The sequence below is a fragment of the Acartia tonsa genome, chromosome 1, assembly GCF_053477335.1.
Source record: "Acartia tonsa isolate MP-2025a chromosome 1, ASM5347733v1, whole genome shotgun sequence".
Taxonomy (NCBI): domain Eukaryota; kingdom Metazoa; phylum Arthropoda; class Copepoda; order Calanoida; family Acartiidae; genus Acartia; species Acartia tonsa.
In genome coordinates, this window is record NC_137260.1 from 14820711 (window position 1) to 14835778 (window position 15068).

General features: G+C 29.4%; 1 protein-coding gene across 1 annotated transcript in view; it reads right to left on the reverse strand.

Annotated features, from left to right (window-relative positions):
- Positions 1–15068, reverse strand: part of LOC145326502 (uncharacterized) — a 109977-nt gene that overhangs the window by 93829 nt on the left and 1080 nt on the right. The window lies entirely within an intron of this gene.

Consider the following 15068-nt stretch of genomic DNA (forward strand, 5'->3'; position numbering starts at 1 on the left):
TGAATAAAAATATTAATGATGGCTTAAAAACTTTGGGTTCTTGATTAAAAATATTAATGATGACTTAAAAACTTTGGGTTCTTGATTAAAAATATTAATGATGACTTAAAAACTTTGGGTTCTTGATTAAAAATATTAATGATGACTTAAAAACTTTGGGTTCTTGAATAAAAATATTAATGATGACTTAAAAACTTTGGGTTCTTGATTAAAAATATTAATGATGGCTTAAAAACTTTGGGTTCTTGAATAAAAATATTAATGATGACTTAAAAACTTTGGGTTCTTGAATAAAAATATTAATGATGACTTAAAAACTTTGGGTTCTTGAATAAAAATATTAATGATGGCTTAAAAACTTTGGGTTCTTGATTAAAAATATTAATGATGACTTAAAAACTTTGGGTTCTTGAATAAAAATATTAATGATGACTTAAAAACTTTGGGTTCTTGAATAAAAATATTAATGATGACTTAAAAACTTTGGGTTCTTGAATAAAAATATTAATGATGACTTAAAAACTTTGGGTTCTTGATTAAAAATATTAATCAAGAACCCAAAGTTTTTAAGCCATCAAATGAGTGATTGTTTTTGTTAAACTTTGAGTGTCAAGGTGTCCCTTTTCTATAATTAATTTGGCTCTTTTGATAAAAATGATGATGTTTTGTTTGTTCACCACACGTAGAGTGGGAATAGACAGGAAATATTTAGAAAAATTATAGTCCATATGAATAAACAATAATTAATGAACCTTTTTCAGACTTTTTATACTTATTTACTTATACTTTATTGATACTTTACCAAATATGTAATATAACTTTTTGTATTCAAAATGTATTTTTTTTAATTGAGCCTTTTCCAAATTCCAAAGTCCTATTATTAACACAGTTTGGGATCTTTTAAACTGCTAGACCTATTGGCTGTGCTTTTCAGTGAATATCACTATTGGGCATATTTATAATAACATAAAAAATAGAATGAGTTCTGTCCGTCAGTGTCAAGATAACTTACTCACTAACTGCTAGACTGATCTGTTCTCCTTTTATGGAATAAATCTCCTTGCATTGCCATGTCGTTCTTCTTATTTTTCTAGGATAGCTTAAACCCCCTGCCCTTCCCCACAACAAAAATAAGAAAAATCCACTTGTTATATTTATCAAGGGAAAATATTTCATGATAGGGCTAACACAAGTTAATACGTTATTTGATGAAAAATAGCAATGAACCATAATACAAACAAGGCCTCTTTTAACAGGTTATAAATTATATAAAACGATGATAAAAAGTGATGAATGATCAAACATATCCAACCAATCCATATGGAAACATCTGTTTAACCATCAATATGAAAAAAGTTTTAATAAAACTTGGAAGCAATCTGAATATCAATATATGTCTTCATATAATATTCATATTTGATTAATAGGTATGTATATCTATTTTTTATTGAATTAAGATGCATATTAATTTATCATTTTAATTTTATTAAGTAGTTTGGTTTTCTTGTCTGTAGCAATGAATGTCGCTAACCGCTGAACTGATATGGTCCTCCTTTAAAGTGAAGCTTCTTATAGGTCTCGAGATAGTTAAAGGCTATTTTATCTTTATAAAAGTCTAGGTGTAGTTTTAGGCTATTTTTTCTGCCCTTTCATATCCCTTCCAATATAGAGCCCTTAGATGATAGGGGTGCAGCCGCTAGTTTACTTTTAAAGCAGGGGTCTCCAATTAGTTCTCCATTTTTGGGAAGCTTTGCATAAGTATTGAGGTGGTTTTGGACTAAATTTTGTTTACTTAAAGTCGAAGGATCGTTTCAGGCTTTTTTAATGTCAATCCTAGATTCTAGGGATGCAGTCGCTGTTACTCTATAAATCATTTATCCTTTTAACAACATGGTATTTTTGTTTTTACATATTTATATTTCTTTGTTGATTAATAAGATTGTTATTTTGTTATATTTTCTAACATTAAATAATTGATTGTTAACTATTTACAAGTAGGGTAGTTGATGATACTTGAAAAGTGTTTCCATAATAAAGGAAAAAAATGATTCTTCAAAAGTAGTATTTGAGAAGTCCTTACTTTACACATAGTGCCTGTTAACAAACGAATACATTTTTACTATTTACTCAGTGTGTCAAGCTCAGAACTTAGTAGAGATAGTTCTCAATTTTAGCTCTATTTTTATCCTTATGAATTTGGTTATTTATATACAAAGATTTTATAAACACTTATTTTGTTTCATACTAATTAAAATAAAACAGCAACTCTAGATTTCATGGCACTAAAAATTTTTAAGAACATTATTTAAGCCTAAATCTAAGTTTAAATATTATCTGCTGTATTGTAAATGCACCACTTGAGGTAAAACCACGAAACCATATGCAAGCTGAAAACCACAAATTTTTATAACAGCCATATATTTAAATATATTCATGCTACCCTGGTTTCTCCAACTTTTTTTTATTAAAAATAAGCTACACTATAATTCATTCATTCCGTCAGTCAGTTCGAAACGCTATGGGGGAAATGTGATTTTCTCGGCTGCTAGTTAAGATATCTAGTTTGTACGTCTGACTGTTGGTCATGCTTTAAAAGATGCAAACTTTTTTTTCAAAAGTTTTGTGATTTCTTGGATTTTTTTTGCATATTCTCTCACTTTCTTTTCTTTCTTATGGAAATTGGACATCTGCTCTATAACTGCCTTAGTCCATTTGTTTTAAAAGCATAGCCACTTTATACATATAGTATGCTTATCCTTCTAAGGGCCAACAACAAGCCTTTCTGTAAAATTGTATCAAACTGCATTAGGTTTTTTCATTAGGAGACGCTGAATGTTGTTATATATAATTGCATAAAATATAGATATGTTTCTAAAACTACATAAACCATACATAGACGTCCAAGGGGGGGGGGGGTAATGGGGCGATTACCCCCCCAAAAACCGAATTACTCCCCCCTTAAAAAAATTTTACCCCCCCCAAAATAAAAAGCTTGGACGCCCCTGAAACCATAGACATGTTACATTTACAATCCTTTTTAATGCAAAGTGATTTACATTTTTCAATGATCAAAATTCGATGATAAAAAGGTTTTTTAGTCTTCTTCAGGCGGGTATTTGTTGATTATTTGATAGCTTCCCAATAAATGATATTTAATTTAAAATAATTTGAACGCATAATGCGCTACGCTATTTGTATTGTTGTGACGTTGTTATTCTTGTTTTACTTAGTTTTCTAATAAAATAATCCTTATTGACAATATAACTTTAAACTATGCATGAAAAAATTTTATATTTTTAAAATTTCATCGAATAGTAAAAGAACTTATAAAACATGATTTGGAGAAAAAAATAATTTGTTTTTCTACTTTAGAAATCGATAATTGAGTATTTATTTATTGTTTGTCTCATTTCTTACAATCTAATTTAAGAGATCACTAAAGATACTCTTTTTTTGGATGTTTTAATTTTGTAGAATGTTGTTTTTTAAAAATACACGAAATCTAATTTGTAAACAAATATAACACTTTTAACATTTAAATTTTTTCCTTGTGGAATATTAAAATAATTCAAGTAACAGTTAGCTAGAATTTAGAAAACGTAGCAACTTTACAATCAATATCAGAAGACGCATGTCCATTTAAATATGATATTTTTTTATCTGGAACTAAAAACAATATTAAAATAATCATCTTATTCACTTGATTTTTGGATTATGGTTTCCTAGGACCTATAAAGTGTAAACTTATAAGCAAAGCATCTCTATAACCAAGTCTAAAATTAAAGTTTGTAACTTTAAAAGAAACTTTTGTTCAATTTTCTAAATAATGTTGAATATTAAATGCGTTGTTAATCTTCTCTATTAATAAACGTTCTTATGTCCTTCTGATTCGTTAAACTTCGTATTCATGAATTTTGTCATCCTTGTTATTTTATCTTTTCGCGACAAGAGGTAATACAGAATCGTTTCTAAAGCTTCAGAAATATTATCAAAAAAACATCAAATCTAGTCTCTGGCAAAATTAAACCCAGGATAAAAACTTTTCCAGAATTTTGAGGGTGGGTGGGTATTTTTTTTTTTTTTTGAGTGTGTCACCTCCAAGAAAATAGCTTAAAGCCCCTGCAGTGGCAATTATACCAATCAGTTCAGTGGCTACCGAGTCCTTAAGCTTCAGACAGACATTGTTCTACTTTGTATTATAGATTATGTATGTAACCCTTGCTTCATTCATTCATAAATTTTATGTAAATCTTCAGATAAAGATATGAATGTATTTGTATTTTAAACAAGGATGACAACATTCACAAAAGCGAAGCTCAAAAAATCATTGTTTTGAAAAACTCATTTTTTTTGTTATTAGTAATACCTAGACAAAATGTTTAAAAAAATTTTTATAGATCAGGTTAGGTTAAGTTAAGGTTAAGCAAGCCAAGTACCCTGCAGGAACAACTCTCATGCCAAGTTAGAGCCCCAAGCAATGGAAGGAAATCCATTTTAATGGAATGAAGTGTTCCAGTAATAAAAACTTGGGATTATATCATCAGATCTTACCTGAAATAGAATTTACATTATGATACAGATATAAATGACATAAAAAGATACATGATTTTTGTGGATATTTTTAAACAATATAGGATGCTAGCATTATTGAAAAAAATATTTTTAGAAAGACAGACAATATGTGGCACAGACTATATACAATGTTAAAATATAAATAGTGGGGATTTTAATGGGATCACTCTTTACTTGTGCGAAAAGAAACAATATGGAACTGTCTATTTCTTTCAATGTTCAAAATATAGATATTTGATAGAAATAGGGAAAAAGCAACTGTTAAAATACGACGAAACACCCCTTAAGAGGCGTTGTCACGAAAGGGACTATACCCAAAGTTTGCAGTCATTTTGCCAAGCCCTGGTTGACGTATGTTATTATAGCGTTTTAAAAAATAAGGATTCGTGATAGAATATCAGGTTGAAGATTCGCATTTATTTATCCATTTAAAAATAAGAGATTTCTTGTAATTAATTATTAAAGCTTCATTAAAGCAAGATTTTTATCAGCAAAAATACTATTTTCTTCTTAACAATACTAAAACTAAACACTGCTCTAGTTAATATAAAAATCTTTAACCCAACTTAATATTTGCAAATCCTTGAGAATCTTCCATCCTATCATTTCGCGGATTTAAAACAGTTTTAGCAGATTTAGAAAACAGATAAAACAAAACAACATGGGTTTATTCTTTCATCCAAATCTCAAATTCTAACACTCCATTCAAATATTTAAATTTTCAGAAGATTATTTAACCAAAATTTTATTTTGAAATGCAGCGCTTTTCCAAAATTCAAACAATATGGAAGAAATTATTCTTGTCGAACTATATATTGAGCACTAGATCTGCGGGGTTCTTCTAATCATCCTAAAATACAAAGTAGTAAATTTTTATTTTGTCTGCAGCTTAAGATCTTGGAAATTGCAGATACGAATGGGTTGTACTTTTCGGGAAAGCTTTACTTGGGGTTCTTAGGATATTTTCTTACCTACTTTCACCCTTCCCTAGAGGCCAGGATAAGCAATCAGTATTTTTGAAAGAACACATCACATACCAAAAAATATTTTTGGGGTAAGTTTGTTCTTAGGTACCCCTTAGAAGGTAGTGAAATATTATATATTACGAAAATTTTGGTGGTGCCTACAGCAACCCCCCAATTTTCTAGGGTGGGGGAAAAGGGAAGTACCCCCTCCTCTTTGACAATCATGGTAATTGATATCTATAAACTTCAATCAAAAATTAAAATTTATTTATCCTATAAATTTTTGTTTAGGAGATTCTGCTAAATTGATTTTTGCTATAAAAAGAAAGAATATTATGGTCTTTATATAATACAGCAAATATAAAAATTTCAAATATTCATCATCAATTTCAATAGGTCGCAAATAGTCTTAAACCAGTTTTGTAAGCCCAGGACTATCACTACGACACCTCAGGGCTAAGCAAATTGGTTTAATTTTTCATTTTCATATTCGCGGAAAGCTGTCTACAATACGATTTAAAAAATAACTATTATTATATTTTATGGAAACATTTGAGAATATCTTTTTAGAATCCATCTTCATTGATCCTGTATAACCCAGGAATCAGACATTTTCCCACCAGGAGATCAATGTTGGGTCGGGTTCTTAAAAGTTTTGATTGGAGAAGAGGCTATAGGGTAAACACATCACCACCAAATATTTTTGGTACAAACTCTTATTTTAATTTCTATAAACTTGATTTTGTCTATATCTCAGATTTGTTAATGAAAGATATATTTATGGCAGTATTTAAAGATTTTTGGTAGTGGATTATTACCCTAAAGCTGATTTTTTATTCTTTTTTTTAAGAACCAAACTCAGAAACACTTTTAGGGTGAACACTAGGTTATTAGCAATGAATTATAATGATAGTTTTTTTTAATGAAAAAGGAAAATTTTCATAATAATACAATTTTCATTTCTGAAATAGTTTTATTTGTAATTACAATTACTATCAAATTTCCTTTAGCCAAGAGTACTTTAAAATAACATTAATTTTAGACAACAATTTATAGAAAATTTGAAATGTAGTTGCCAACTAATTTAAAAATCTGTTGCAAAATTAACTGTATTACAATTAAAGTATTAAATACAGAAAAATCTTTAAATTAATTACATTTGCGTAGTACCAATAAATCCTGTAAGTCTGTCACCAATAATTCGGTGCTATTATTATTATACAGAATTCAAATTATGTCCCCCTTTTTATCAAAAGACTTTATAATGTATTTGATTAAAAAATATTTTTTCCCATCATATTTGAAGCCTTTCTAAATCATTAGTTTCAAAAGCTTCGCAACATTTGTGCATACTCGTCCGTGGATATTGTGAAAGGGTAAAAATTATCATCAATTTAGGTTGCTAACTTGGATATCACTTATTGGTTAGTTCGTTCATCCAGTAGAAGAAGATAAGCTAATGATGAATATAGAATATACGTGGATATTATGATAGGGTAAATCGTCAATTTAGGTTGCTAACATGGACAACACTTATTTATTAGTTTGTTGATCCATCCAGTAGAAGGGGATAAAGGGGAGAGATAGGGGATAGTTATTTTGGCGAGCTTTAAGTTCCATTTTATTAGAGAACATGTAAAACTGGTGTCAAATTTAAGTAATAATAAACATATTATAAGCTAATATATATAATGAATGATACGGGGAATTATGAATGTTACATAATAATGTTTACTCTATTGACCCGTTGTTAATTGACTGAAAATGATGCAACCTTAATAATACATGGATAGGTAAATTAGGGATATATAATTCTTTCTATCCGTCCGCAACTTCATCTATGTAAGGTAAACAAATTCTTGTTTTCTGCAAGAATTAAAAATTATACTAAAACAAAGATTGCCTAAAATTGAATGTGCTTTATTAGGACATATCATATTCAATGACCTTTCTTCCCATCTATACACTTTTTATTAATTAATTTTCAAAAATCAATGACAAAACAATCTCTTTTAGTTTGCTTGTTTATACTGCACTGAACTTTTCAAATATAATAATATATCTCATTATATCTACGCTTTTAATTGGCACAAACATCCTTGTTTATTTTTCCAAACAATAATACAAACATTTGTTTTTAACTACGGAGGAAAAATCATCAATTTTCTAATCCTGAAAGATTTATATTCTACCCATTTACCTATCCTTACATCTCTGTGTAATCTTTGTAGGCTAAAATGATCAGTCTTTAAAATATAGGTCAAGAATTATATCATAACTGATTATATTCACTAATAACAAGATATACAATTTCCATAAATGCAAAGCTCACAAGAATAATAATATTAAAGAAAACAAGGATGAAATAGTTATGAGAAAAATTAAGATATATTTACATCAAATAGGAATAAAATATTGATATTAATAAATGAAACAAATGATTGTCAGCTACTTTTTAAAAATACAGACAAACAGACATCGTTCTACTTTGTATTATAGATTGGTAAATAGAAAGAATAACTATTTAAATGATAGCTTTACTACTCAAGATAATATGAATTGGCCAGACAAACCAGAAGAAAAATATTAGGATGAATTTACACTTACCACACATTTTAATAAAGGTGTTCAGTCAATTCCGCTTCAAGATGGTGTTTCATATTGGCCAAAGGACACAATGTAAACAACATAAATGGATATAATATATACATGGTTATTTTTACAAGAGAAAAATGCTGTCATTTAGGTTGCTAGCTAACATCATTTACCTTCGTTCACCTAGTAGGATGGGTGGGGAGTGGATATAGAGTACATTCTAATCTAGTTTATGATCCAAGAAGTAATAAATCATAAGAGGAGGGGACCGGAGAGGATGATAAGTTAAAAGAAAGAAAAAAACAGTTTATAATTCTGAAAAGTGAAACATATGCGGAAAAGAATGAGCACCTTTACTCCCATCTAATAAACTTGGGTCAAGATGTTAATTTGAAATAGGGCAGATACGAGACAGTTTACCAAGAAATAAACATTTCAAAATAGTTCCATGATTTTTTGTTTATGTAATAAGATATATCCTGCTAGTGGCTACGCTTTTAGCATTCAGGGGCTACGTATATACGTATAATTCGCTGAGGAAGATATCGAGGCAAATATCAAAAAAAACATACCAATACTTGTTTCTAAAAAGTTAAAGAGCCTAAAACCATCCCAAGACCTATGTGAAGCAACCATAAAATAGAAAATTTAACTGGTTCCGTAGTTATCGAGATCTTAAGCTACAGACATAAAAAATGTACTACTTCACATATTAGGGTAGTATAACCTAAAGTAGTTGGATGTATTTGAGCTAAGTTAAAACTAAAGTTAAAATACGATTTCTAGATTTTCTATAAAATATCAAAAAAGAAATTACTACGATTATTTACAAACTATGAACTAACCGGAACTTAATATCTGAATTTAATGATATTTATCAATCATAAATAGTGTGCATTTCTAAATAATGTAAAAGAAACTTAATACCAAGGCTCGACAGCCGCGCATCAGCCGCGTTTAAGACTTAGTGAAATCGCCATATTATAACTTTAACATTCAGCTGGAAGTCTAAACCTGTTCCTAAACAAACAATCCATCCTTTCAAATTTTTTCTCTTCACACAAGCGGGTTTAAATTTCAGGCTTATGCACAACCGAGGTGCGACTGCCGAACCCTGCTGAATTCTTAATGCAGAAATTACCATATCATAAAATTGGTATTGGAATCAGGATTAAGGAATCCCTTTTTTTATGTAGGGAGGTGTATTTTTGTGTGTTTGTCGCGAAATATCTCGTAAACGGCGGGGCAGATGTTCCACAATTTTCAGGGAATGTGCATAGAATACATATCAGGGATAAAGGATAACTGTATTTTAGTAATAAATTGATTTTTCATCTATGAGACAATGGGCTTTGAATTAATATTTCTCCAATAATTATAAGTAAGAAAGGTGTGTAGAAAATTTGTACAATCTTTGTATTCAATCTCATAGGTTTGCTTTTTAAGAATTTTATTATTTATTTTTCAGACCATACATCCCTTTTTTCAACATCTATTTAAAAAGCAAAATTAAAATAGTAAATTCTTCTAAACGTTATTATTTCGATTATATTTGCATACTGCAATAATTACTGTATAATAATCATAAAAATACAAAAAGTACTTATTTATTATAAGAAGCTATGCTAATAGAAACAAGAATCGTACCTATTTGTTGTCTGAAAGGCCGGTCAGAAAGATTTATTAAGTGCAGTCATACCATATTATAGAGTAGCTACGGTCATGCAGAGAAATAATGTACTAGACGTACAGCCATGCCGTGATTATAGAGTAGCTGTGCTCCTAAAAACAAAAGAATCATATTTGTTTGGTCCAAGGTCATATAGATAAATTAGGTACTGGACGATGCATCTACTCCATGGATAATTTACAAACTGTTAAAAAATATACAAGATCTATATGTCAAGCCAAATTGTCATAGGCATTGTAAGACTTTTTAAAGCCCAAGTTAGTCGATTTAAAAAGATTTAGAAAGATTAATAAAGTATATACTTGCCTTGATAATAGCTAAAACTTCAATATGACATAAATCTTCTTAAATATTCAGTGAACTAAAGTATTGTCCATACTAAAAGACACAGTGCATTTTAAATATATTTATTATTTTACCCCTTTTGGAATGACTTTCTTATGTTGTATTTTTTCTACTTTAATGAGGTTAACCCTGTAGGACCTATGGGTTCAAATAAATAGTATATAAAAACTGCTTGTTAATCTTCTTAAAGGATCGGAGCAATATTGGTGTTCTTACAAATTAGTAATTTGTAGTTGCACAACTACTAAATACCTAGGTATTATTGGAACATCCATCTGACTATTCTACTCTAATTATAGGATGTTGAAAAAATTACAGCATATCTTTGTGAAAATATGAATATGGAATAATTGGATAGTGTGAGAAATACCAGGGAGTAAGGGAGGGGACAATGGGCAATACATTCAATATAAGAGTTATCAAAGAAAGGGCATGAAATCCAGTTTAATCCAATAAATTTGTAGGAAATTATAAAGGGATTGTTGATTGAATAAAAGATTTCTATAGCGTCATGTAAAGTGAAATCACAACTTGTTTTTGATGAAATATATTGAGGTTTTATGGTGTGATTTTTATATTACAAGATTATTGGACCCGGCCAGCTGCTAGCAAGAATATGACTGCCCCTTTTTATTCTGTTTATTTCCCTTGCCCCTTGCCCCCACCTCCCTTCTCCCCGTCTGCTACATTCCAAACTAACACAACGAGTAGTTATTTCCCTTGCCCCCACTTCCCTTATCCCTTCTCCCCGTCTGCAATATTCAGAACATACACAACGAGTAGCGGCATTTCATGCGCAAGTACCCAAACTCAGTCAGAAACTGCTAAATTCTTGCACATTCCCTTTAAGCCAGTACCCAAAGTCTGAGACTACTAAAAATTGAATATTCGATCCATTGTCCCCTCCCTTACTCCCTGGAGAAATACTCTGATAAAACCGGCTTTCCAGCTGACTAAAATAACGATCCACTCCCTTTACCCCACCCCCTCCTACTGAATGAGCAAACTAACCAATAAATGGGACTATGGTAGCTAGCTAAATAAACGACAATGCTCAATAAGAAAATTTTTTAAATATTAATCCAGCCTTTTTCGAGATATTTTGGACACACACATACTCCTCATACAATTTTATAGAAAAGGTTATGAAAAAGCAGCATATTTTTTTGGGTGACATTAAAAGAACACTCTGAGAGAAATTGCAGAAAGATGATATAACAGTTTGTATTCATAATTTTATACACACAACTAATACCAGGCTTCCCTACTAAACTTGGAAATAGTTTGTTGACATTAAATTTCATTTGTATATGTAAAAGAAATTAAAAATGGTAATGTCTGACATACTATCGGTATGTTGCAAAAATACGTTTAGTTACATTTTGATCAATTCCAATTAGAGATTAAAGTAAAAGAATAGCATAAGCAACATGAAAAAATCCTCTTAGGACAAGGACTCTGTCCCGATTTTATATTGGGTCTTTAAAACTAGCTAATACCATCGGAAATATAAAGACATAACACAAAAGTACAAAAACAATTTGCTAACAGAACGAAAAGGGTATCTGCAACTTGGGACAGATTGTTGTCTGGATTATTTATCTATACATTTATACATTTAGATACTAGAGATTTTAAGCAATTCTAAAAATGCATATACGATATAATGACAGCCAAAAGTTTTACATAAGCATATTTTAGTTATCTATTTTTTGTATTGTTTTAATTGTGCAATGTTTAAGATCATCAAAATTAACAGACCAATGCAATGAAAGAAATTTAAGAGGATATCCTTATAATAATGTCTTATATCCTTATAAAAATGTGTGTCTGTTTGTACCGCGGGATCTCACTAACAGTTGAACTGATAAGGTTCTCATAAGTCCTAGAAAGATTGATAACTGTTTGGGGAGGGAACACCACCCTTTAAAGAGAAATCGACCCTAGAAAAAAATGACCTCGTCCATTTTTTTCTATCTTTAAATTAAAAGTGGAAGGGTCGACCCCCCCCCCCCACTTAAGTACTCCTAGAGGCCTAAAGCAGCATAGTAGCTAGTTCCACCATGCACAGCTAAGATATCCAAAACAAAGACAGGGCAATCAGAAGATTTTAAGGTATTTTTATTTAACTTTATTTACAATTACTAAGAGTTTTCTAATCATATTTTTCAATTTTAAATATCTTTTTCTTTTAATGTCTGACTTTTACATTTGTTGTGTGCCAAACTTCGCGAAAACCAAGCTTTCGATATCCAAAAAAATATCAAAGACCCATAACCAACAATTTTTTTAAAGAGTGTCTTCTTATTTTAAATTATCTAATTAAAAGTTACCGCATTTTTTTATCATCATCATCAAACTTCCTTTTTATAAACGATGAATTTTACTATTTTCTAATTCAATTAAAATCAAAAGAAAGTCTGATTAATTTTGATTATTTTCAATTTAGACAGAATTAGTGGCGTTCACAGGGTTGTGACAGGGTGGTGTATTTCGTAAGAGAATAAAAAAGGGGAAAGCAAGACTTTTCTATCTTAAATCTTAAAACACTTAAAAAAAAAACAATTTTCTAACCTTGCTAATTTTATCAAATATAATAACTGTAAATATTAAACCCTTTGAAATAAAATCAATTTTGAAATTTTATTAGTAATGAAAAAATGATGAAAGAATATTTAATATGGTAAATGCTTTTTAACACAGCACAATAAATGTCTTTCTTTCTGGCGTTTAGGCATTGATTCTAGCACGAAATTTAATAGATTTAAAATAAAATTATGAAGCTTTTCACGGTTCCTATAAAAATAGATATCACACTGGCCTACTATTGTACTATTAAGATGTATACTGGTCAGTCATTAGTAATTAAGTTTAATTGTGTATTGGCCTATCTTTGGTCATTTGTATTGTATGACGTCATTTTGTCATAGACACTATAAAGAGCTTCTAAAATTATCCTTAAATTAGCTTCTAGCAATTTGTCTGATTAAAAATAAATATGATAAGTATATTATTCATTACTACATATTTATATTGTTCATATAATAACAGCAAAAGAGTGATGTTTTGTAAGCACATACGTTGAACAGGGCATTTGAAGGTAATTTATCAAAAAAAGTTCGCAAAAACAATACAACAATCAAATCCAAGACTTTTATTGTCATCCCCACAAAGAGCCATATCAATTGACGTAACTGTAATGTAACTTCAAAATCCTTATAAGTGAAAGCAGCAATTTGAAACAGCCATATATTTTTAAAAGCTCCAGCTACGGCTACGACTTTTAACTTTTAAGATATGTTTTCATGTACTTTTTGGTAAATAAAGATATAATAAAGTAAAAGTCTAGAGGGCAGGGGTTAAATAACTGTATATCCACAGTGTGTGGAACCTGTGCCGACTTTTAATTACGTCTAGCAGCCAATAGCGTCAGAGATAATAAAACAGCTAATTCGCTATAAAAGTGCATAAATAATTTTCTTGCAGACGAAAAAGGTCTCCTCCACCACAGGAACTAGGTAGTTTTCTGGGTTATACATATGTACGTATACATTTATTATATTGATAGAAAATATTTTTATAGGACTAGGGCTACCGTAAATATTAGCTGCAAAGCATAAAACTACATAATAATTTTGATTATTGAAAAATTAAATAAAGAAAGACAACATGGCTTGAGGCTGTTTGATTTGCAATCTTTTATTTGTCTGTAAATAATACCATAATGAAATTAAATTGACTTAAGTATACTTAAGTTTTTTCGTAATAGAAAAACAATATTCTTGTTTCATTAAATAGTTATTTACTATCAAATTGATTCAAATACAAATTAGAATTACACTATTTTCTATTCTTTCATTTAAAATAGTAAGGTTTTTGGTTAGTTTGTCCGTTAAGATCTCGCTAGTTTGGGCTAATAACGAACAAAAAAAGAATTTAAAATTATAAAATCTTTTAAGTAAATAGTCATCCACCTAAGTGCCCAACTGTAGTAGGTTACAAAATTTGATAATTGTTTTATAGCCCTAAACATTTGATAGGAAAAAAACGCGATGTTAATTTTTTTTGTTTAATAAATTAAATCTAGAAAAAAAGTGTTTGGTCCGCACACTGTTGCACTATTGGTTATTGAAGCACATTAAATACAACTTTAGGGTTTCCAATAAATACAAAAAGTCTAGATAATCAATCCCTTAATTGGACCTATAGGAAAACAGAGTGAGAACAATCCAACCATATTAATGGTTAGAAACTGTACAGATTTTGTTAAAACACAAAGGTTATTTTTTTCATTTTATCAATGTAATAATAAATTAGCTATAAATAGTTGACTTTCTTAGGTTACAGCTTTACCTGATTGGCCATTTACTGATTGAGCATCTAGAGGTAATAAATCTTTTAAAAAGAGCAAAAGTTAAAATCTACACAAATTATTTTTTTTACAAACTATAATACAAAGATGTGTAAAGATTTTTTATGAATGAATAAAAACTCAAGAAAGGATTTTATTGCTTGAAGGTATATGCATTAGCAAAAAAGTTTTTTTTTTAATTATAGCTTTCAAACATATATTTTCGTTCATATTAAAATCGTAGTATCGATTTCCAACTTTGAATGGTTATTCTTAAAACAAAAATATAACCATCAGCAATACATGACGTTTTTAAACTTTTTTAAATGAAAAAAAAAGTATTTAATTCGTCAGGAATTATCGATTCTTTTCAGATTGCGGTTGAAGATCCCTGTCAGTTATCAATGAAGTTGGGAAGAGGTTTTTCTTATCAATATCGAAGATTCTACAAAACTTTTTAAACAGTCAGCAATTCTCAAACTTATAATCTTAGATTCAACCTTTTAATGTATGATCTATCTAACTTTTTATTCATTTATTAGTTTCTTTT